This window comes from Ambystoma mexicanum, chromosome 10, assembly GCF_040938575.1.
Source record: "Ambystoma mexicanum isolate Mex_15411 chromosome 10, UKY_AmexF1_1, whole genome shotgun sequence".
Taxonomy (NCBI): domain Eukaryota; kingdom Metazoa; phylum Chordata; class Amphibia; order Caudata; family Ambystomatidae; genus Ambystoma; species Ambystoma mexicanum.
The window spans coordinates 630629136-630653407 of NC_090932.1; positions in this window are offsets into that span (position 1 = coordinate 630629136).

A 24272-nucleotide genomic window follows, 5' to 3' on the forward strand; every position below is an offset into this window, starting at 1 on the left:
TATATATCTCAGTTTCCATCTGACTTTTCATCCTTCTTTTTCATTCTTCAGATGGTTCCTCTACTCGACTTTCTTTTGGCTCTTTCCTCAATCGGTCATAAAGCGTGTCTTGGATGACAACTTTTCAAATGATTGAATTGGACCCATTTTTCTTCTGTCTGTTTTCCTTTTGAGATGTGGATCTTGTAGGCATCAGGGATATTTTATCTGCAATTTCAAAGGCACCACGCCAAAATAGAAGACATTTCCGCTCCTTGGCCTGATTCCTTTAAAAATTGTACAGGTAAACCTTGTCTTCTACTTCATACTCATTTGTGGTGGTTTTGAGGACGTAATAGGTATTCCTTCCTTCAGCCGACTTTTCTAAATTGCACTGAGCATAAGCAAAAGCATACTGGAAGTGCTCCCTTACATTTTAAATGTACCCATGAATAGTGGACCCATTTATCAGTGTCTGCTCCTGAGTAATGTTGAACAGATGCTGAGGTAACTTCATTCTTCATCCGGTTAAGAGCTCAAATCGAGACATTTTTGTTGCAGAAGATGGTGTAGACCTAATAGCCATCAGGACACGCGGTAATCGCATGCCCCAACTGGCTCACAGTCTGCCATGAACTTATTTAAGACACTCATAATTGTTTTGTTGTATCTTTCTGCCCCTGCTTGAGGCCAGGGTGGTGGGCAATGTGAAGATTTCTTTTTACCCCTAGAATCTCCCACATCTTCACCATCACCTCACTGGTAAAATAGCTTCCTCGGTCTGACTCAGTTCTTTACTGGAGACCGAAATGAGAGAAGATGGGGTTGATCATTAATGCAGCAGCTGTCTCTGCCTTACAATTCAGGGCTTGAAGACACTCTACCCACTTCGTGAACAAGCATGTCACAGTCAACATGTACTGGTTTCCTCTCGAGGAGCGGATCACTGTCCTGAAGAAATTGACTTGCAAATCTGACCAAGACAGTGTCATTCCCCTTATTTGTAAGGGTGCTCTGTGTGTGAATGAACTGGGTTGAAATTGAGCACACACAAGACACCCCTTAGGTAAGAGTCATGGTCCTGGCCCATGTGTGGCCAGTAGGCAACCTTGCGCAAGATTTCTCATGTCATGTGAAACCCCCTATGACCATCAGTGGCCGTGTAATGGGTGTGGTCCAACATCAGGCTTTGGAATTAGGTAGGCACCACCCACTGGTCACAGCAAGATAGGTCTCTCCCTACCCACAAATCGTCTTGGACCCGGTACATCTTGGAAAACGTCATCAACATGCAGAGATCCTATATCCTGGTATAATCTGACTCTGTTAGAGGAAAGCACACAGGGTCTTCAATGTGTTGATAACATTTCGCAATGATTGGGTCCTCTTTCTGTGCAGTGATCAAATCTGCATCTGGGGTATCTTTACTCCACTGGGCAGTCGAGAGTTCACTATTCGTATGAGTTTGAAACCTGGTGGCATCTGCAATTTCAATTTCACCCAGCAGGGATTCTGTTTTGTTAGGAAATCCCCCCGCAGAGCTCCAGTTATAGCGAGCTGGTCAGCCAGGTCATTCCCAGTCTTATCTGACTTCCCTTTTTAGGAATAAACTCTTATCTTCTTTCAATAGACGGTCATCTCATTGGAGGTCACAAGATCATCAATTGACTGGATCAGTTTGGCATGCTTTAAGGTTTTGTTGTTGGCACAAAGCATGCCTCGATTCTTTCAGTTAATCAGGTGTTCCGCGAATCAATTCCTGGCATAATCAAGTCAGTGATTGTTATGGAGAATTCTCTGTTTAGGCTGAATTTCCTAACCTAGTGAGTCCCCCAGCAGCTTTGCTGGATTTCTGGAGTTTGTTTTTTTCCATCCTGCCAAGAGTGAGACTCTTTTTCTCCCACTCTTGGACCTGAATGTGTGTAATTCCTTTGAATGTCCATGTGTTCTATGGGCTATGGGGTCTTTTACTCCATAGGGTCTCATATGTTTTACTATGTGTGTTACAACGCACCCTCCGTGCCGTAGCACTGGGGCGTCCTAGCGGACGCAGACTCCATACCCGGGGACTGACTACTGTCTCCCCGGGCATGTAAAGTCACCATTGGCATTACTAGACCTAAATTTAGTAACAGGACTAGTACAAACCATCCTATTGTGGACGTACTAGTAGGGGTAATTCGATTACTCCTGGGTCTGTTATTCGAGGGGGCACTGTCCCATCCCCCCTCGTCGAGTTTTGGCTGGTGGCAGTGGAAACTACTTGTTATATTCGACCCCGAATATAACCCTATGGGATTCTTCCCATTGTTGGAGAATAATACTTTTCCTCTCGTTAATCTCTAACATACCACCGATTTACTTATCTTAAATAGGTCTATCGGATGGTATTTTCTGCCAGAACTCGGTTTGTAAAATGGCGTCTGTGTTCGTCTCTGTGACTCCTAAACCAAATGTTGAGCCCTTTGTTCCACTTTTGGCGGGCTTCTGTACAGAGACCCTCCAAAGTGGTGCCATTCTGTCTGGGTTACCACAGGGGTGCGGGAGGGGGTTTAAGCACCCTGGATCGAGTTGCCTTGCCAACTCCGGTCGCACTCTAGTGTGATTGGCCCAAGTGGTGAGCCACCCCGCTCACCACATAGCGTGCTTTGATTGGCAGCTAGGCTGAATGAATGGGGGTTTTCTGCATAAAAGCAGGGATTTTGGGACTGGATCTTTAGAAGTCGCCACAGGACCTAAGAATCCGATGAGGGTAAAGCTGAGCTGCCTGCAACGACGACACCTCCGGTGGAGCCCTGCGGAACCGACTCACCACTTCCCGACGACAGAGGAGATCTCCCTGCCGGAGAGTCTCTTCCCCTGGCTGGTGGGAACAATCAGTCCCCTTTGCTTTTTCTTCGCTCCAGGACGCAGTGGTCGAATTGCCCGTGCAGAGCACCTCGGCAACCGGATAGCCACTACCCCTGTACCGCGACCAAAAGGTGGTGCCTTGTGACTGAGCACTCCGCGGCTGGTCTCTTCCCTGGTGGTGCACCGGACTTCACTTTTCTTCGACGACAAGATCATCTCTACTCTTGGCAAAGACCCGACGTGCATCCACCACCAGGAACAACTGCCCCCGCCAGAGCTGTCTCTCCACAAACAAGGTACCGTGTCCGCCTGGCTTCCCTTTCTGCCAGATAGAGTGAGGTGTCTTAATCCTCGCCTTTCCATTGGGTCGCCTCCAAGCTTTCATTACCGTGTTGTTCTGAACTGGTCCAATCTTCCATAACAATTTGCGATAAAGACTCGAAGCGCATTTCCACTGAGACACTTTTTGGGACATATCGCCTTGCCTCTCTCCGAGTGGGCCTGGCCTCTGAACTTTGTGATCTGCAGTAGACCCTGCCTTACTTGCCTTGCATTTGTCCGTAAAGTATTGGTACTGAGTTGACTTCATAACCTGCCTTATTTTTCTCTCCCATCCTAACGAATACTAGAGTGCCATCTAGGTTAAAGCATACACCTGTCTGCAAATGAGTGATGCCGGTGAACCTAGACTTGTCGAACTATTGTTAGGGGGATTGATCTTTTTCTTCGTATAGTAATTGTGATTGAAGTTGTTTGCCATATTAGTGACAGAGTGTTTTCTATAGATGTGTTGTTATAAATAAATACCTTTATATCTTTACACCGAAGCCTTGTTCCGTGTTTGCTTGTTCTACTGTGTGGATTGCCCTATCGTGTATACTCCACATACTGCCTAACTCTTCTTGAGGGAAGTCTGACTGCTCAGCCACAGCTACCAAGTGAATCTGTGTGGTACAGACTGCTACTAAGTGGGTTTACTGCCAAACACCTGTAGTCCTAAACCTTTTGCAGTGGTCCCAGAGGGAACTGCACAGGTTTCCGCCTAACAGTGATTATGACCAGTTCATTGAATTTGTGGTGCACTGCATTGAGGATGGATTGTTGAACGGCCATCAACTCTGCAACCTGACAACTTCAGGGTCCTATTTTATAACCATCCGAGGGTTCTGGGGTATCATTTATCCTTGAATTCCCAATGCCAGCCACCAGTTCTATTTCCCCATTGTTATCAATATGGTAGGAGTACCCATCCACATTAGCTGTGGGTATACCCTGACACATGTCTTCTTAGACCTTGTGAGGGGAAGTTAAGTACGCGTCCATGTTGTTGTGGTCATTAGACTTTCGTACTCGAGACATGTTTCTTAGCACAATCATGTATGTCCGCCAACCCTTGTGCTAAAGGGCCCTTCTTGTTTAGGCCATATCTGACCTCCACAGGAAAGCCTTGCATGGACAGAATCCAGGAAGTAATTCTGAAATTACTAACATTCCCTGCCGAGGTTCTGTCACTTTGTAGATATCGCAAGGGTTGGTGAGGAGTCTCGACAATGACATGTTCTCCCTAGATGAATGGACAGTCATTTTTCAATGCCCACACAGTTGTCAGGAGTGCCTTGTCGCAGTCATTGAATTTTCCTTCACAGAAGACAATGTTTTACTTGCGTACCAGAGGACTTTGTTGACCTTGTCATGCTTTTTATACAGCGCCGCTGTCAGGCAAGTATCTGAGAACCCCGTCTCTAAGAAGAACTCCTTGTTCTTTATGGGGTAAGCCAAACAAGGAACCTGGGAAAGGCTTCTTTTCAGTTGTTTAACTGGCTTGGCTTGTTTTGGATCCCACTCCCACTTGAACTGGACTTTCATAAATGGACCAAGGGTCGAGTGACCTCTGCGCAGTCTCCTTTGAACCTCCGACTACAATTAGTGAGTCCAAGAAGGCTTCTTAGTTCTCACAGAGTAGAAGAGCCTTTTCATTTTTAATAAGGCTTCCACCTTCTTTGCCTGGGGATCAAGACTCTCAGAGGTGATCGCTCGGGTTTAACACCACTGTTCCTTCTGAAAGGATAGTTGCGCTCCGGCTTTCAGCAACTGGGTCAGAACATAGCAGATTTCTGCTATATGTTCCTCTACAGTTGAGCTCTTGATCAGAGAATCATCTACAAAGACCACATTTTCCAAAGGGGGTTTGGGGCCACATGTACCGCTCCCCCCCAAATGTAAAGGCAAGCTTGTACTGGTCTTACCTTCTCACAGGTACTGTCCAGTAGCTGTTGCTCAGGTCAATGGTGGTGTACACCTTTGACCCTTGTATCTGTGCCCGTTTGTTCAACTCCCTCAGGTCTGCAGATAGTCTCCATTGCCCATTTGGTTTGAGTATCCATAGTACCGGGTTGGTGAAGGTTCTGTGGATAGGAGGAATTATCCCACAGGATTCTAAATTCTTAATGATCACTGTAAGTGATTCCATGGACGTGAGAGGTAACCGGTATTGTTTCACAAATACTGGAGCGATCTCAGGGTACATGGGTATGGTGGCTGAATAAATGGATGTGCGTCCACAGTAGTATGAATCCACTGAAATGTAATCTTGGAATTCCAGGAAGACCTGTTTTAGCTTTTGTCTTTGCTCCTCAGTCTCCCAGGCATCAGCAAGATTGATCCTTTCCTCAACTATTTGCTTGAAACCTGGAAAGACCTCTGGCTTGGCAATTTTAGCAATATCCTCCAGTTGGGTGGAGAGATCTCTTTTGAGGTTTTTGACCTAGACAGCAAATTCCAGGGATTCAAGGAAGTGGTCCTTGACTCAGAAAACTACCTCTTCTCTTCTGATGTCACAGGTCACCTCTTCCATCCTGTAGGAGCAGTATAGGTACACCATGAAAATGCCCCATGCTTAGTAAAATATACTTTCTGTAGGAATACCGCCGCTGATGTCGAAACAATCATTTGGGATTCATCCCATGATTTCATTACCAAAATAAATAGAATAATGTTGGGCATCAAACGCCATTCCAATAAAGGTGTCTGCATCCAAAATGATACATAGTGGCTCGCTGTTATCCACCAATATTAGAATGGTGTCATGTTCTAGGTCTATTAGAGGTGTCGGATTTAAATACAAACCTTGTTGTTTGTGATGGGAATTTACATTTATGTAGGCATCCTGATGTTTGAGGTTCTGTCCTCGCTTAATTTTGAGTGGAAGAGTGAATTGTCACACCTGTCCTGCAATGGTAACCTTTTCTCGCATTTGAACTTAACAGGCATAAGGCTGCAATTGAGCTGCCCGAAATGCTTTGTCAATGTTGTTGAAGCCCAGTCAGGATAAGGCTTTATCATTAATTGGGTTCTAATTGATTGAAAACTGATTGAGAATGTCACTGCCCAAATAAAAGGTGGAAGGGGCATCTCTAATGACCCAACAATTATGCTGTATGCTTTTGTTTCCAATGGACATTTTTAGCATACACCTGCTAGGCAGGAGATGTTTGGAATTTGGAGTTTCCAGACCTATTTCTTTATTGTCAATCAATTTAATTGTTGGAATGGTCTGATCTTTTGGGAGTTTTCTGAATAATTCTTCACTGATGAAGCTCCTTCCATTATTCAGGCATACTGTGGCTAATACCGGGTCCTCCCCCTCATTTAACTGAATGTGGAATAACAACTTCCCTTTTTCTGAATGTCTGTCAGACTTTGAGTGGGTTCTTCCTAGTCTGGTTTCACAGGACGCAATGATTCTTCTGATTTGTGACTGGTGTTACATTTTATGGTGTGGATTTACACTTAAGACTTAGAGGAAGGTTGATTTTCAAGATTGGAGAACAGTTCCCATCACCAGTTTGTTCTCCTACAGAGATGACAATGATATCTGGGATCTGGTTATTCTGGAAATAGAATTCTACAGTCTCAGAACTTTGATCAATTAAATGACAGGTACCATTACTGCTTACATAATTGGTACTCATTTTTAATTTTATCGGCCGGTTCGTTTACACAGTCGATCAGAGGAGATAACTTCCTCAGGAGATCACTCCCCAGTAAAGAAGGTGTGCCCTCTGGTATCACAACTATCACCGGATGTTTCAGCTGATTCTGTCCAATTTTTAATTCCATAGTTGCAGTCCCTTCAACGGAAATGTCATTCCCGTCAAAATTCTGGAGTTGTCCAGTAAGTGGTGTAAGATGAATTTGGTGGCCCTCGCCTGTCCTGAATTTAGTTGGTCAAAGGCCTTTCTGGACAGAAGGGTGGCTTGGGATCCAGTGTCCACGAGAGCTGATGATGCACACTGACCCTGCACCTTGACCGGTACCTAAAATCGGCCTTCTTTCTCTTACAAGGAGCAAAGAAAGTGTGAATTATTTGACAGCCCGGTGGTCACTTTATTAATATTTAACTCCAATAACATGTTATCTTGGACAATTTGGATCAGGAACCTTATAGAAAACTTTGCAACTCACGATGGGAGTCATTAGGAAATCCTCCTTTTCCCCACCTGCTTTGCTGTCCACATTTACCTGGTGACAGTTCTCAGAACCTGTTTGGGGAAAGGACACCCCCTCAATTTCAATTCTGCCTGGCACACATTTTGGGGGTTGAATATCTTGCTCTGGGCCAGTCTCCATACTTACCCTGTCCCATTCAGGCTCTTTTGGGATCCATTTTGCTTTGGGCGATATCCCCCCTTTCCTGAAAGAGACGGTCTGTTTACCAGGGGCTTTCAGGTACTCTTCTATTTCAGAGAGGATAATCTTAAGCTCCTCCACAAAGTTGGTTTTTCTTTGACCTCCTCTACTAACCCTTTTCTCTTGGGTTCTAACATTTTAGGGGTAGAAAAGAAACTTGTAGGCTGAGAGGTTTTTATGGGTTCTGTCTGGGTGAGAAAGGAAGCTTCCTCTAGGAATTGGCATCTCCCTTCCACCCAGGCCCCCTCCTCAGGAACATGTGGTTTGTCAGATTTGTCCTCCCATCATTTCCCCCATGGGACTTCAGACCTCATTGTTGGGGTGTTCAGGGCCACAGGTTCTATTTGAGGGCTCGATGAACCCTCAGAATGCGTCTGAGATCGTTAGTCAGTTACTGGACCTATCGCTGCAGTTGTAAGGAGGTCTCTGGTCATGCCTCTGCTGCTCCCGGAAAGGCTAACTGTCCCTTCTCCTGGAGTAGCTCGGGTATTGGAAGTTTTCCCCATAATTTTCCATCCTGGGTCTCCCTTCTCCTGGGTGCAGGGATATATTTTCCTGCAAATGGGGAGAGAGAGGAGAATTATTCTGGAAGTTCTGGTTCTTTGGTACCTGGGGAAAAAGTTCAGATTAGGAGGTGGAGTAATACTTCTTTCCTGAGGGCAATTTTGAGGGACGTTTTCTGGGGCAGTACTTACTTACCTGTTTGGGGCCCCCTCTGTGTCACGGGAGTGTACAAATACCCTAGGATTGGCCTATTACCCTTGTATCTCGTGCTTACATAGGTGGCAGGGTCAGATAGGTCACCATCATGGTACCACTCCTGACTACCATACGATTGGGATGGGTCAGTGGGTCTCCTCTGCCTTTCATTCTGGTTGTTGGCAGGAGGATTATTTTTAGGCTCCCGGTCTCCAGATCCAATGGCGGGGTCCTTTTCACCTCGGCCACCATCAAAGCAGCAGGTGTAATAGAGGATTTAGGGCTTTTGGGATTGTTTTTACTCTCAGTGGGCTTCTGGACCTCCTAGACCCTGGTGGTCTGTTCAATCACCCAACCCAGGGTCCTATGCTCATGGAAATCCTGCACAAGCAAGTCATGATGTACTTAGGGAGTGTATGGAAGTTTGGTGGTCACAAACTCCCTACTATTTGTTTTCATGCATCAGGAAGTCTGCACAAATATGCATTTTTAATTCTGCACAAACTCCTTAGGGTCTGGTCTTCCCCACATTGCAAGTTATATGCTACCTTACGGGCCTCTTGGGGATGTTGTGGGTGGAAACATGTTTCAATATGGCTGCATTATAAATATACCATTTGTAGTTATCCTGATCCTCCAACCCTTCAAAGAAGTTGGAGTATTCAGGGGAGAATGTCCACTTGACATTCTCCATACAATTCACATCATTTTTGATTCCAAATGAGGTCATCATTTCCTCATAAAGCTCTAAGGGATTCCATCCTGACTGTTTTCCATTCTTGTGGTAAGGAGTCAAAAAGTTGTTTATGGACTTTATCTGTCGGATCGGGTCTTTAACAAAATCCTTCTTTTTTTCCCTGTCTTTTTCTTCTTCTGTACCAGAGTCCATTCACCTTCTGACTCAGAACTGCTACTGGTACTTCCTTCCCTGTCTGCTAGGCGCTCCCTATCTCTATGAGACTGGGAATATCTCCCAGAACCACTGGGTCTGGACTCCTCTCATTGGGTAAAAGTGAACTCTCAGGGTCACTTTCCCGGTAGTTACTTTTAGGCCCAGATTTACCCTTAATGTCTTCTTCCCTCCTTTCAGGTAGTCTTAGGAAATCCCCCCATCCCCATGAATGGATGGAGGTTTTTAATATGCTCTTCCTGGGTTGAATCTCCGGATTTTCTCTTGCAGCGAAGCGGGCCAGGGGGTCTCTTTGTATGCTGATCCTCTGCAAGCCTAACTCCCTGATCTTGGCATCATAGGAGTTTTCCTGGTCAGAATTACTCACAAGATTCCTTTTGGCCTGACAGGACACACTGGTCTACCCATCTTCCCTTCTGTGTGGTAGAGATAAATAGTCATCAATATTAGGCAGGGACTGGATTTCTGGATCGAGTTGGGCTAGGCCTGGGTAAGTCTAACTGCCTCATGTCACCCTGTTCTTGATTTATTTATTTATTTAATTGTTTTTTACAACATGCCTGATACCTAAGTTCGGTTTCTAAGTACGGATCTGGGATTCAAACCTCAGTTGCTCTGCATGGTCTTGCTTCCAAGATTAGCACGTTGCCCCGGTGCTATCCTCTGTTCAACTGATAGGTGGCATGCATGAGGTTGGTTCCCATTTGTACATGAGAGGTTGTAAATGACTGGCACGAGGTCCCTGATGAGATGGGTTCCTCACCTTGATCAGTGGTCCTTGTCCTGTATCCTGATTGGTTAGGGTGTCTCAGGGCCGGTTTATAATTTTCTATTTCCTTGTTGAGACTCTCACACCTGTTTTTCTCTTTCCCTATTTCATGTTGGTAGTCAGAGAGCTGGCTTTTTAATTATGGCACTAAGGCCTGAATAGTGTCAAGCACCCTGCTCTGAGCTACCAACTGATCTTTTGTTTGCTGCACCTCATGCTGAAGTGATTTATTCTCTGTGTGTGACCCTTCTTGCTGCGTGCATATTCAAGGTGCTTTTCCTTCAGTAGGAAAACAGTTCTCTTGCTCAGGCCTACAATTTGCTGCCTCTAATAGTTCAGCTTCTATTTGTCTGACCCGCTCTACTAGCTCATTCCTTTCTTCTCTAATTCTGTTTTGTTCCTGAGGACCTGACTGTTGCTTCTCTGTATCCCTTTTCAACCTGAATGCATCTTGGTGTTTGACCATTTGTAAATTCTTTTCTTTTTAGAATATTTACATTCTGACGCATTTCCTCATCTCTTTAATGATGGACTGACTATTTTCCTTTTCCAATTCCCTAATTTGCTGTTGAGGGTCATAATGTCATCTAACAACCCTCTGTTATGACCAGTGTGGTCATTCAATTGGGAATGCAGGCGACTTGCAGTGTCTGCACCCGCAGTGAATGCATTATGCAGTGCAGAAAACTCTATCTCTCTCTGCACTGGATTGCTGTTGTGTTTTCAGCTCATCTTGAGCTGCTCAATGAGCATTTTTTGTTATAACTCAAAACATTTGCTCTGCTGCACTATATCTCCAAGCTGTGTGCGTTCTTTCTGAGCCCGTTACCAGGCCTCAGTCTGCCTCATCACATCGGCCTCACTCTTTTGCACTCACTCTTCCACTAAATGCATTTGGAACTATAAATGAGCTGTGAGTTGAGCCATTTGACTCAGTTCTTCACATGCGTTTTGGGTCATATAAAATCCTTCAAATGCTTTGTGCAATGTCCCACCTTCACACCAAATGTCAGTGCTCACTGAGGTGATCTGTTTCACCACTCTAGTTCACCAGCTCCCTGCTTCGCCCTCACCCAATTCTCCTCGAATGAATAACTTAGACAGGAGGGGCTTCCTGGCATCCCACAGTTCTATGGTAGTCATTTTAAAATGGCTTTATACAAATTTCGTAAAAATTTCTTTGAACTGGGGCACAAATCACCCTGTTCCTGCTTGATTTCTACACACAATGCCAAATCAAAAATCAATTCTTAATCTCCTTTTTGCCTTAGCGCTCGACCCAGTCTTATTTTTCTACACCTATACACCTCCCTGGAACTCAAGGGTCAAGCATTACAGTGGGCTTTTAACAATGCATGGCAACCTTATTTCTACCTTAATGCAGTTACACCAAATGAATATCCTGTCGTCAATGCATTTGTGATAGTCAACAATAAATAGACCAGGTCCTGGACGAGCCCCAAATTTGTTGCATTATATTGAGATCGCCCTTAACCTGGGGAGTTCCTTCCCACTCCCAATCAAAAACTCTGCAATACCTGCTTAAGTTATTTTTTAGTTCTGGCCTTACTTAGACTAATATAGAGTCGCACAATTCTCCCCCCCCCACCCTCCCTTTGCCCACAGTGAGCCAAGAACCAGGTCGGTTATAGGAAATATATTTTTATGTATTTTAATTATAGGTAATAGAAATCAAATCACACTAAAAAACACATGCCACCTTCTTTGTGGCTCAGAATTAACTTCTTGTTACACAAGGGAATCACACCAATGGGTTTGAAAAACACAAATTACAATACTTTTCTTTCTACAAATTTCACTGCAATAAATAATTAAACTGATCAATAAACAAAAAGAAAATAATTATGTATGCAATGCTGTTTTTCCTGTGTGCTTAAAATGCTTAGCAGTTTAGTTTTACAAATTTGTGCAAATTCATATGGCAATTATTATCTCATCTACGCTTTCGCTTTAAAATAAACCCTGGCTGATTTAGCAGTTTGTTTTTCAGATCCCCCTACTTTGGTCTGTGTTGGGGAAGTGTGACATTAGGTTGATTGAAACATTTTGGATTTCAGACCCCCCTCCATTTAAAGGCCTATATTGGGAAATCTGGACTACAAAAATGGCGATGATTTCAGAAATTTGGATTTTAGACCCCCCCTCCACTTAAAGGCCTGTGTTACTGAAGCTGGACAGCAAAAATGGGTATGATTTGAGAATTTTGGTTTTCAGAGCCCCTCCAATTAAAGGCCTGTTTTGGGGAAGCTTGCAGTTTAAGGATTGTTTTTAGTTTACAGACAAAGTCACCCCTCATCCTAAAGAAGTCGGAGTCTACAGGACAAATAGGATCACCCAATTAAATTACTGTCTATAGTTTCCAGCGCACATCACAAATGAACTGTGTTAATCCCCCATGGTATTCTGCCAAGGGGAATTAATGAAATTAATATTTTTAGTTAATTAGGCTAATGATCTACACAGTTCTGCCCCCCGCCCAGTATAAAGGGAAATAATTTAAAGCAAGCAGACTTCCCTACCATTTGTTTTCCCAGGCCTCAGTCCTACTTACATAAAAGCCTCTGTTTAAAGTTCAGGAAAGCCAGCTGCATTTCAGGTCCCTGTTGGCGGATAGGGCAGGGGGCTGGTCAATCCACTCTCAAGGATGGCCCCAGCACTCCACTATTATAGTAACCAGTCAGGTTTTAGGCCTCCCTAGCAATAGACACCTCCACCCAGATGCAATCTCCTTTTGTAATACGTTGCGGCTGTCAGATGATAAGTTTCAGCAGCTCTCCCCGATGGTTAATTTCAGCAGCTCTGTCCCTTTTTCGTTTTGATTCAGCCAATCACGTGAATTTAATAAAACAACAGCTGGGTCTGCACCATGTTTCACAGCCGGTTGCCAATTATCTGCCGTTTATACAAAAATTATGATTGTTAGAAACATGCAATTTATTCCCCACACACATAATTTTACCCTCCACCAACATGCCAACTCTCACATTTGGAACATTTTCATATCAGCCAGAAACCCATCTTAGATGGTCATTACAGTTCCCTGAGTCGCAGGTGGATGAATTGCATAACACCAAAATAGCCTGAAAATGATCTAAAAAATGAAACATACATGTAACCAGTACGACTTATGGTTGCTGAGAAAAAGGCATAATTATAATAGCCATTTTAAACAAAGGGAATCTTCATATGTGCAAATATGAGCTTTCCTTCCTCTAATCCATTTGTCTCTCTTGGCCAGTGTTTTATTAGTCTTGAAGTTGGTTGCCTGAAGTTGTAAATATCTGGGTTACACCAGCTAGAGCATTTGGCCTGCTCTTTCAACAAAGACACCAAGTCTGGAGAAAGTCTTTTTTCAGTGCCTCTTAGCAGCCACACTATATTGCAGTTGTAAACAGCTGGGGGATGTAAAGGCCAGGCTTGCAGTGGGGAGTTCTTTGAGAAGTTTCGCCATTTGTTTGCATTTTCAAACATCAGCCTTGATTCCTTGACATACAGTGTGTTTTCGGGGGCCAATTTCCATTTGCAGGGCTGTTTCTTTCAGTCATCAATAAAATACACTTATAATGATCAACTGTTCATTTTCCTGCTGAAAAGTGAGACTGAATTGCCACAGTGCACCACCTTTTGTTGGGTGGCAGTTTCAGAGAAAATGCTGCAGTTATTTCTCAGCCAGTAATGTGGTGCGCTTTTCCAATCTGCACTTGGATTACATTTTTGTTTTAGCCTCCTCTGGATGTCCCTTGCAGAAAGCCCCCTGCATAGTCTCCCCAAATAGGCCTAAAGGAACTTTTCATGGCAACAAAGTGGGCTTTTCTTTTCAAATGTTTTGCCGGTATTTTGCATGTGAAGCATAATCTTCCTTACTGTTTGTCAACACATCCACTTTGTCTTTTCCCTGGCATCTTTATTTTGGCAGTAGTACATTTTTCTCATGTCTTGCCTTAACTTGCAAACACAAATGCAAAGCCATTTTTGTGTCAGTATTTAAAATTCTATATGTGAAAGGGACCTTTGAATTTCTTCTATATTTGTCAGTTAAAATGCTGTTTTTCCTTTGGTAATGACAGGTAGCCTATTCGCTAGACTAACACTACTAGGACAGTTATATAAAAACATACATTCTGAAGGTAAAACCACATTCAGACCAGAAAACACTTTGTGCACAGCTGACATATGAATTTGAAGATAATTTGTGTCAGGCCGCCATATTACTCTTAAAATTCATGACAGCAGAGACAAGGATCTGTTTTGTCTGTAAACGCTACTGGCTGCATAGGAAAGTGATTTGTTTTCTTTTCCACTCCGTTTCAGATGGGATGCTGGCCCTTTTGTTCTATATTAGAACTCTGTGCTTTGGCCTGACATTACTTGAGCAATCATTCCTAAGTTACAGGCTCGAACATAGCAAGGGCCTTAATGAAGGCCCCGGGCATTACCTGACTCAGTAATTCCCCCCCAGTGAGGGCATTATTGTTATTAGTACCCCAGCCCGTTGGACTAGGGTACTTAAAGCTTGTTTCTTCCTTTTAGAAATGCAGAAAGGAAGAAAACAAAGATTAAAAATGGCCACTGAGGAAGGGAAAACAAAGTCCCTTTTCCCTTTGCATGGTGGCCATTGAAAATCATTAACAAAAGTAAACAAACAAAATGGCAACCATGGAAAGGGAGAAGGGACTATATTTAGTCCCTTCTCCCTTTCCAAGAAAGCCATTCAAAAAATAGAAAAAGAGTAAACATAAAGGAGGGGAGTGGAGCACTCAGCTGAATCCCTGGTGGGGGAAGATGGCTGCCTACAGCCATGAGGAGGCTCGGAGTGGGGGGATTGCAATGTGGTAATTCCTCCGTTCCGAGCATCCTTATTGATATATGGTAATCTCCCCCACCGAGTACTAATATAGAAATAAAACCCAAGCCAGGAGGAGGTTACGACCCGGGGCCCAAGTGATAAGCCAAAGGGAAGTGAGGGCTAAATATTTGCTTGAATGAACACATTACGTACTTGCAGTGTCCCATTCATTCAGACAAATATTCCCCTAAGAGGGCTGCCATAGAAATGGAAGGCTGGGTCTCATGAGGATCTCCTCTTCCATTTCCATGGCATCCAGGGACGTGGAGGTGGCAGTGGCACCACCACCAGATAATTCAGGTAAGTGGGGCAGGGATGGGTGGGGCATGAAGATGTGGAGACTGGAAGGAGGGGGGCAGAGGAGGAGGCAGAAGGGTGGAAGGTGGGAGGAAAATGTTGCAGTGGGTTACTGCAGTTCTGAGCTTGCTCGGAACACAGGCTTAGATCGTGGGATTGAACCAGTGATCAGAGTAAGCTGTTTGGCTGCAGCGCCCTCCCTGGGTGCTAATACCTTATCAAACCTGGGGCTATGTGATTCCAAATTAATTAAAACTGCAAAATGGTTGCTGCGATGTATTCTCTGCCCTGTACATGTAGTTATGGTATTTCTGCATGCAATGACTGTATTTCTATATGTGGAAACATTTTTTTCCCATCAGTGCATGTAGATTCCAAATCGAGTCCATACATGGAAATTGCCATCAGAACCCGATGTGGGAATGGTAATTACTCTATGCATATCCTTTCAAGAAGGATGTGCCAGCCTAATATTGAGGCCCCTTGAATGAAAACGTACCCAAAGTTCCTTCTTCAATTTTGCATATTTTTGGTGTCACTATATGCTTCAAGTTCTTTATTTGCCCTCGCCCGCTGTACATGTTCAGCACCTCAAACGCAAAAGACGAAGAGGAGATTAAAGTTAAACAGTAAAAACCATCATAAGAAATACTAAACAAAAAAAAGGCAAATGCATCGTAAAGAGGCAAATGTTTTCTACTTAAGGACAGAAAACTTGCTAGCTGACCTTAGTAGGACTATCTTGCTTAGTCACAGAGCCAGTGCAAATGGCCTGTTGAAATCCCACCACATGTAGCTCTCTCATGGGGACGATAATGTCTGCAACCGTAGTCGAAAGAGAGCCCCTTTAAGGCAGTTACCCCTGTAGAATATGAGGATTCAAACGCTTAAGAACTTATCTCTGGCACTGCTCTAGATTCTTATTGTGTGCGTTTTCCAACTTCTATACATTTGATCCCAATGTCACCCGTGAGCTGTCTAATGCGCACGCACCTCTTCGCAACGCACAAGAGAGCTATTTAGATCTTTCACATGTGCTCGTCAGAAGCCCTTTTATGTCCTTCAATTGCTTAACCTTTTTGTTTTTCCCACGGTGCTATTTCCATTTTCCTTCTAAAAGACTTCTGATGGTTGGCTTATAAAGAAGCTTCCATTGATCTCTGAGGCTGGAAGCAATTTATAACTCCTTGACAACTTCCCTGATTTCAGTAAATTGTTCTCGAACGTTGTTTCCTCTCCGGTTCAGACTCCGTCTCCCAACAGTGGCTTCTTTGACCACTCACAAACTGGGTGTCCATGGTCGCAGACTGGAAAGTGCACTGCAGGGTGTTTGGGGAGAAACTGGGCTCCGTTAAATATTAACCCGTCTACGACACTCTTCTTGGATTGCCATAAAGGCTGGATGTCTTTATTTTCTCTATATATTTGTTTGGTATTTCTTTTAAGATCCAACCTTCCCAGTTACGAAAAGTCCGCTGATATGTACTGCTCATCATCGTTATGTGTTTTGACACTTTCACCTCTTCTCTCAACTTCTATTTTAATGCTGGAATGTGGACAGGAAAAAGCCTGATGTTCTGTCTACCTTGCTTCAACTTAGATTGATGCTTGATGATTTCTGAGAGGAGGAAGTGCATCTTGAGCTTTTGATCATCTAACTTTAGGCCAATTAAAATGGACTGATTGCTTCTGTTTCAGCCACATTTCCTGTTTTGAAAGCTCAGTGTTGGGGATATACTTTTGAATGTCACCACCAGCTCTATCGCATTTGTCCGGTTCTTCCATTTTACCACTACTACATGTAAACCTTGAAGTCCTCATTAACTGTATGATATGGCTGAAGGTTAAGGCACCATACTCGGTCAAAGTGTTCATTAAACTCAGGTGAAGTGCTTATAGAAAGTTACAGGATGGCATTGCTTTGCCTTGTTATTAGTGATAAGCATTGAGACGTCCCTTACCTAGCGGAAACGGTGCATCGTTCCACAGCGGCTGCAGATATAAAATGAATGATTTGAAACAGTGTCACAAACATTACATTACATAGCATTTCCTTTTCAATGTAAAGGTAGCCAACACTAGGCCTTCCAGTACCCTTTTGGGCCCACCCCAATAACTACTAGTCGCAAACTCACTTAAATTGATGCAAGAGGTTGCAAACCAATGTCCCATATGTTAGAGGACACCCACCTTCAAGAAGGACCTAACATGCTGACTTGTGTAGGATCCTGTATTTTGCAATTCTATGTATGTGTTTAAATATCATGCAATGGTTTTATCAGCAATGCGTGTCATGCAACTGTCTCATTTATATATTTGTTCACGCGCAAAGACATTTCTAAGCACTATGGTTATGACAGGGGGGGCACTCATGCTCGTGTATAGCGTGGAGAGAGGAGAGTAAAATTCCTTCATCCCATTCACAGGAACTGCCAGTAGGACTAATGTTGCTGTTTAAAATCGAATGAATGAGTAGCTGTGGGATTTAAGGATTGTTGGCACATTTTCTTAAGCAGTAGCAAAATGTTTAGTTGGATAACCAGGCATTTTTCCAGCCATACCAGTGGACCTCAGCAGTGGTAAGATAGGTGATGAGTTTGGTGAGAACAAAACAAGGACTCATGGACCAATGCCATATTTAAGTCTACAGGCAAAGATCAGAACGTGGGAGCCTACCCCTCTCACTAAAGGTTGATGGAGAGTGGGCAGGACCACATTTGTGCATGGGGGCAGGCCCTATTTCTTTCCGGCATGTCTGAGGGGCAAAGTGATATAATGGTACAAGTAGAGATTTGGAAGTAACTATCCAAAACCAGACATTAGATATGATTCTGGTTTGTTTTTGTGGGTGCCAATTAAGATCCCCGCACAATCTGAAATAGGTCCAGAACACTGTCCAACCCTTCCCTGGGGAGGAGCAAAACATGCCCAACCCTGGCGGGTTGGACAGGATGCTGCCCCCTCCTCCAAATTGAGGCATCTACATCCAACCGTCCATTGGGCTGCTGGGTGGGGATGGGCAGAAATTTGGCCCGATCCAGGCATTTGAGAATTGATTTCTGTAAGTCCTCTCCACCCATGTATTAACGCATGATGGAAATATTTTCTCCCCGTATGGGCCGGCATTACATATAGTTCGGGAGAATTCTCCAGAATGGCTAATTTCCCTTACCTACTGAGTCCCTCAGCAGCCTTGCTGGATTTTTAGGATTTATTTTTTTCAACTGGTAAGAGTGTGAGCCTTTTTTCCCACTCTTACATGTGTTTTGCTGTGTGTGTTTAACATTTTTGTGTTCATAGACCGCGGAGCTTCACCTACTCCAAAGGCATCATCTTTTTACTGTGTGTCATGCAGCACCTTTAATGCAGTGACACAGGGTTGTCTTTTTCAGACTTCCCACTTTAAACTCCACTTTCTGGGACTGACTACTGTCTCCCAGAACATGTAAAGTTGTCATTGACTTTATTAGTCTTTTTAGAAGCACAGACTTAGTACAAACTATCTTTCATAGAGTACTGGAAAGGGTTAATAGTTATCCCCTTTTGTCTGTCTATCATGGAACATTATCTAGTTCCCCTTTCATTAAGATTTGGCTGGTGGCAGTGGTATCTACCCTATTTTTCCTGCCGTTGTCTATGTAAATAGCCTTAGTACTGTTTTCGGCTAAGTTTGTAGCCTCAAACTTAAATCTGCTGGCCCCATTTACTTTTATTTGGTTCTGGGTGGGTTTATTCGCCATTTCTTTTTGTAGAGGTCTTTCTCGTGTTTTACTCTGCGCTCCAAACCATGTTTGGTTCCTTTGTTTGCCGTCCTTTGTCGGGCTTCTGCACAGAAGCCCACCTTAGGTGCATAAATATCTGAAAAGGACAGGAAGTGAGGGAGGGGTTTGAGACTCCCTGCACAGGGTCTCCTTGGAGACCCATGTTGCACTCTGTATGATTGGCTGTGGTGACTGTCTCGCCAGGACAGCCACCCTGCTGTGTGATTGACAGCCAGGCTGTGTGAATGAAGGAAAACTGCATAAAAAGCAGGTCTCTGTGACTAGGAAGGCAGAGTCGCCACAGGATCGAGAGAACCAAAGAGAATCCGAAAGAAGAGGACCACTACCATGACTGAACCTCCCGGTGAAGCCCTGCTGCGGGTCAGAATCTCCAAACTTCGACGACAGAGAAGATCTGCAAGGAATTTTCTTCCCTTGAGCTTGTGGGACCACCCAGTTCGCCAAACACCAAGCAAGGCCTCCCTCCCCTGGTCGAATTTGCTGTGCACAGCTGCAGTGAACTGGATAGCCAGGAAGACCAGACCCTGTTTCGGTTTTAAGGAGTGCCCCTTTTATTTGTTGCTTTGCTCTGCTGCTAGTTTCTTCCCTGGGCAGTGCAGGACCCTCCAGTCTTCCTACTTTGTGTCAGTCCGACTGTCAGTTCAGGAACCGTGAGCCTGCAGGACCTACCAGGAACGTCTGCCTCAGCTACAACCTTCTTCTTCATTTAAGGTACTGTTCTAACCCGGTCGTTCGTTCCATCTGACCGCAGTGAAAGTGTTTGAAATCTTTCGCCAATCCAAGGATTTGTCCTTCTCTACTCTTTTAAGTAACTTTTCTTCCAACCAACTTCGTTTCGAACTCTTGGCAAAGACTTAACCGCAAACTACTCTGAACTGTGTGTTCCTCTGCAAAGACTCTGTACCATTAACATTGGCCCAGGCCTATTGATTTGAATCCTCATTGTAGCAAGCCTTTTCTAGATTACGCTGCCTACTTGTTGGTGCTGCTTAATTTTGTATAACCTTGTCTTTCCCTCCCTTTGAAATTGCTGGAGTGCCATTTTTCTCACACTTCATTTTGAGCTCAACTTGTCCAGAATTCATCAGGTGTTGTGTAGTGTATTAAGAGTGTGATTTTTCTGCTGCTTCACTTAGTGAATTGTTTTACAACTGATGTGTATATAAATGTATATTCCTTTACTCAGAACCCTTGAGTCAGTGTTTGTTTGAACCATAGTAATTGTTGTCCTTTGTGTAACTATTGATACTGCTCACTTGCTCTTGAGATAAGTCTGGCTGCTCAGCCATCGCTACCACGTTATTGTGTAGTACAGGCTTGTTCCAAAGGTGAATTTGTACTGTCACTTGTAATCTTAATTGTTTATGGTGTTCCCAAAGGGTACTGCATATGATTCTGCCTAACCCATATTACATAGTACAGGACTCTATGTTCTCAAATGTGTGTTATGTTTAACATTCTTTCTTGACAGAAGCCAGATTATGCCAGTTCTTTATCGTTCCGTGTCTGATGCATCTGTTACAATGAAGCTGAAATGTTCTATTTTATTTTGTTTTCTTACATATTTAGTAATTACATGTTTGCTGATGTAATTCTCATTGCATTTCTTTAGCATTGATGTCTCTGGCTACTTTCAGTTGCCTGCGACATACGGGAGTTAGATACACTGTCTGAAGAAAAAAAAAAACAACGCTTCCTCTGTTTTCTTCTAATTAAGTACAATTAGAATATCACCCCCATCTTCAAAGCTGAAAATGAAGAGTGGGAGGACATGACTTTGTAGTCCAATCGTTTGTTTGCACGGGGCCGATTAGTCTGCTGGTGGTGGCGCATCAGTAAAAGTAAACACAGCTGTAGGAAATTCGAGTGGCTCTCACAGTCCAGAAGAGATTGTGCAGTTCCAGGAACTGAAGCCCAAGGGCGCAAAATCTCTCAGGCAAGGGGTTCAAAGCACCAAGGAAGGATACAGAGAAAAAAGGACGTGAAACTGGAAATCGCAATCTACCAAAAACCTAAAGGCCTCAACGTATGGTGTGCGGTTCAACGGTTGGTGGCGGCGACGGTCATTATTCTCTTTATTGCAAAGGCAAGATCTAATACGACAGCGCCTGGATGTCCCCGGGCTGCGTGAGTGCTTTAAAAATGCAAATAAAAAATAATAATAATGCAATCAACAATGTGGGAACCACATATAAAGCACCTCTCGATTCTGAGGGATAATCACCTATTAAAATGTCTTTATTTCATAAAATATACATCATTAATTATAATGTATATTATTCATCCACATGCCAAATATTTTACATCTTGAGGTAGTTGGCTTTAACATCACGAGCCCTTTTAATCGCACAGCAAAGGTTCTATTTACTCCTCAATGCTCCGCCTCCAGTGAGTTAAAGAGATTTCACCTGTGGCGCACTTGGCTTACCTCCGGGAACTCACAGGAACGTGCTCTTGCAGAACATGGAGATGTAGGAGTTTACAAATGAACGGGCCCAGATTCATAGATTTTCTCCAGCAAGGGCCGAATGGGCACACAATGCTGTAATGTAGCATCTACAATCACACTTTGTAGTCTGCGTAGGGTAGGTGTTGGTGGGGATGGGGAGGGCGGTGCGGCGTTAGACTGGGGCACAGACTTGGCTTGGACACCGACGAAAAAGCAGCCCATAGTAGCAAATGGCAAATAATTTATTTTTTGAGAGTTCTCATTGGGTGTTACCCAACTAGAGTTTCTTTGTAAAATGTTCAAAACGGTGCTTTTTAAATAATGTTTGTTATGTAACTTTGGTCTTAGCTTCTAGCTTCTGAGTGAAGCAACTCACGTTGGCACACTCGGACCAAAAAAACAGGCCAATTTTTACCCAAACAAATTGGCACACACTCTCTTGTTCGACTTGCACTTCCGACATTGCCCTATTGCCATATAGACCAGTCCGAGGCTGTGCTGTGATAGCTCCCAGGATAACAGCATATACTGGATTCTTAAAGGAGAGTACTCAAAATTCCGAAAGGAACAGCCACAGTATGTATACGCTATGAGCTGGGCCTTCATCTATTCCAATTCATGTCATCTATTCCAATGAGCCTTCACAGTTTTTTCATCAACATTATAAGACTCCCTTCTGCAGACTTTTCATGAAAAGTACATGCACATGTGATGTCATCAGTGATGTCATCAGTGACATTTGTGATGTCATCTTTCATGTCCTGGGTGTTAGTCTTAGCAATGCACGTAGGTGGTGCGAGTTATGGTTGCTTAGCTTACCATAACTAGCGAATGTCAAGGGTTTTTTCGGTTTTACTTTGAACCATAATGTCCCTTTAACAAAGTTTTTTTTTTTTTACTGAATTATATATGTATGGCAGTGACCAAAAACAAAGGGGCTACACATGTGATATCATCAGTGATGTCATCAATGACATTTGTGATGCCATCTTTCCTGTCCTGGGTGTAAGTGTTACTAGTGCACAGTGGTGCGGGCAGGTATGGTTGCTTAGCCTACCATAACTGGCGAATTTCAGGGGTTTTTCGGTTTTACTTTGAACGATAATGTCACGTCTGTAAAGTTTTTTTAGTGAATTTCACACGTTTTTAGTAGCGCAACTTAAGCATAACGTCCCCTTAACAAAGATTTTTTTGGGTGAATTTTAGGGGTTTTTAGTAGGGCAACTTAACCATAAAGTCCCCTTAACAACATTTTTTTATGTGAATTTTATGGGTTTTTAGTAGGGCAACTTAACCAAAACGTCCCTTTAACAAAGTTTTTTTTTACTGAATTTCACAGGTTTTTAGAAGGGGAACTTAATCATAACATCGCTTTAATAAAGTTTTTCTACTGAATATACACTTTCATCATGTGATTTTGGGATTTGTGTACGATAATTTCTTTACTTTATATACATGTACCATAGAACATACTAAACCCCCTCGCTAATGATATTTGAAAGGCATGGACTGAGCGCCTGTCTGCAGACGGACGCGAGCGCAGTCAACACTACCCAAAAAGTGAGGGGGTATCTGAAATTGTATTATTGTTACATAAAAAATGCACAACTTTGAAAAAGAACATATAAAGACATTATAAGTACTAATAAATAAGTAAGTGAACCTAAACGTCTGAAACATTAACCATGCATTTAATGGCCATGTAGAATGAAATGGATTGTACCATAACAAAAGGGTAAACAAAATAGTAAGTGACCTTCATTTTCCTGATATGTGTGTGCACTTTTTTTGAATGAGGGGAAGAAGAAATAATGTATTTCTGTTGTTTTGACACAGAAATGTGCAGTACTTTGGAGTGGCTGGTAGAGAATTTTCCGCATGGGGAAATGTCAGAAGATAGCGATAATAATGATACACAGTAATCTGCATAAGGAAATTAATGGTCAGTATTTTATGGGCATTTAACATATATATATATATTTATTTTTAACAGACCAAGTACAACAAGAAGAAACACCAACAAAGTACACAGAGGAAGACAGGCTGAATTGAAAATGGATATACTGAATGACAATTTTAACAGTTTAAGGCAATTTGTGGAAGAATATGTGAGAGGAAAAATACAATATCACTGTCCCACCTGTACCTGCCCCTCTTCTCCATTTCCTAGAGAACCATCCCCAAACCTTCAAGAAGAAAATAAACGTTTTGATGAAACATCCATCCCTTCATCCCCTCACAAATCATCCCTTCACAACCAGCCTGTGTTAAACCCTAATTCTCCTATATTCGTTTCAGTATCTGCTTCCTCCTGTATTTCTCTTGATTGATGTGTTTGTGTGTTTTGACATATTTTTATGTTAGTTGTAGTGGAAGGGTGTGAGGCAAAACATTTTTTTTTAAAAGAATTAAAATGTCCGCGGACAGCGCGCCTGTTCGAGCTGGACGTAAGCAATACAATATAGATGTTCTAACGGCAATACACCTACCTGTAGCAATTGCAACCAAGATGGAAATGATCTTAGAACGGACCAGATGTTCAAGTTGTGCGTAAATGAACACAATGGGACGTCCTAAGGACATTATACCTCTACGTACCGCTCACAAACAAGATAAAACATGTTCGTAGAACACACCAGGTGTCCGGGATGTCTGTAAATGAACAAAATGGGAGTGTCCTAAGGACACTATACCTGTCCGTACCATCCACAGCCAAGATGGAACTGTCCGTAGAACAGGCGCGGTGGCCGGCATGTCCGTAGTCAAACAAAATGGAGGTGTCCTAAGGACACTGTACCTGTCCGTACTGTCAGCAGATCATGTATGCACATGCGCACAACACCCATAAGTACTGCGAACATCGTGCCTGTCCGTAACTATCTGTGTCACTTGTGTTGCACTTTTAATTAGTTTCAGGAGCCGAACACTGTCCGTAGAACACCCGCACGCATGAGCACGTCCGTTACTCTGCATTTGCTGTC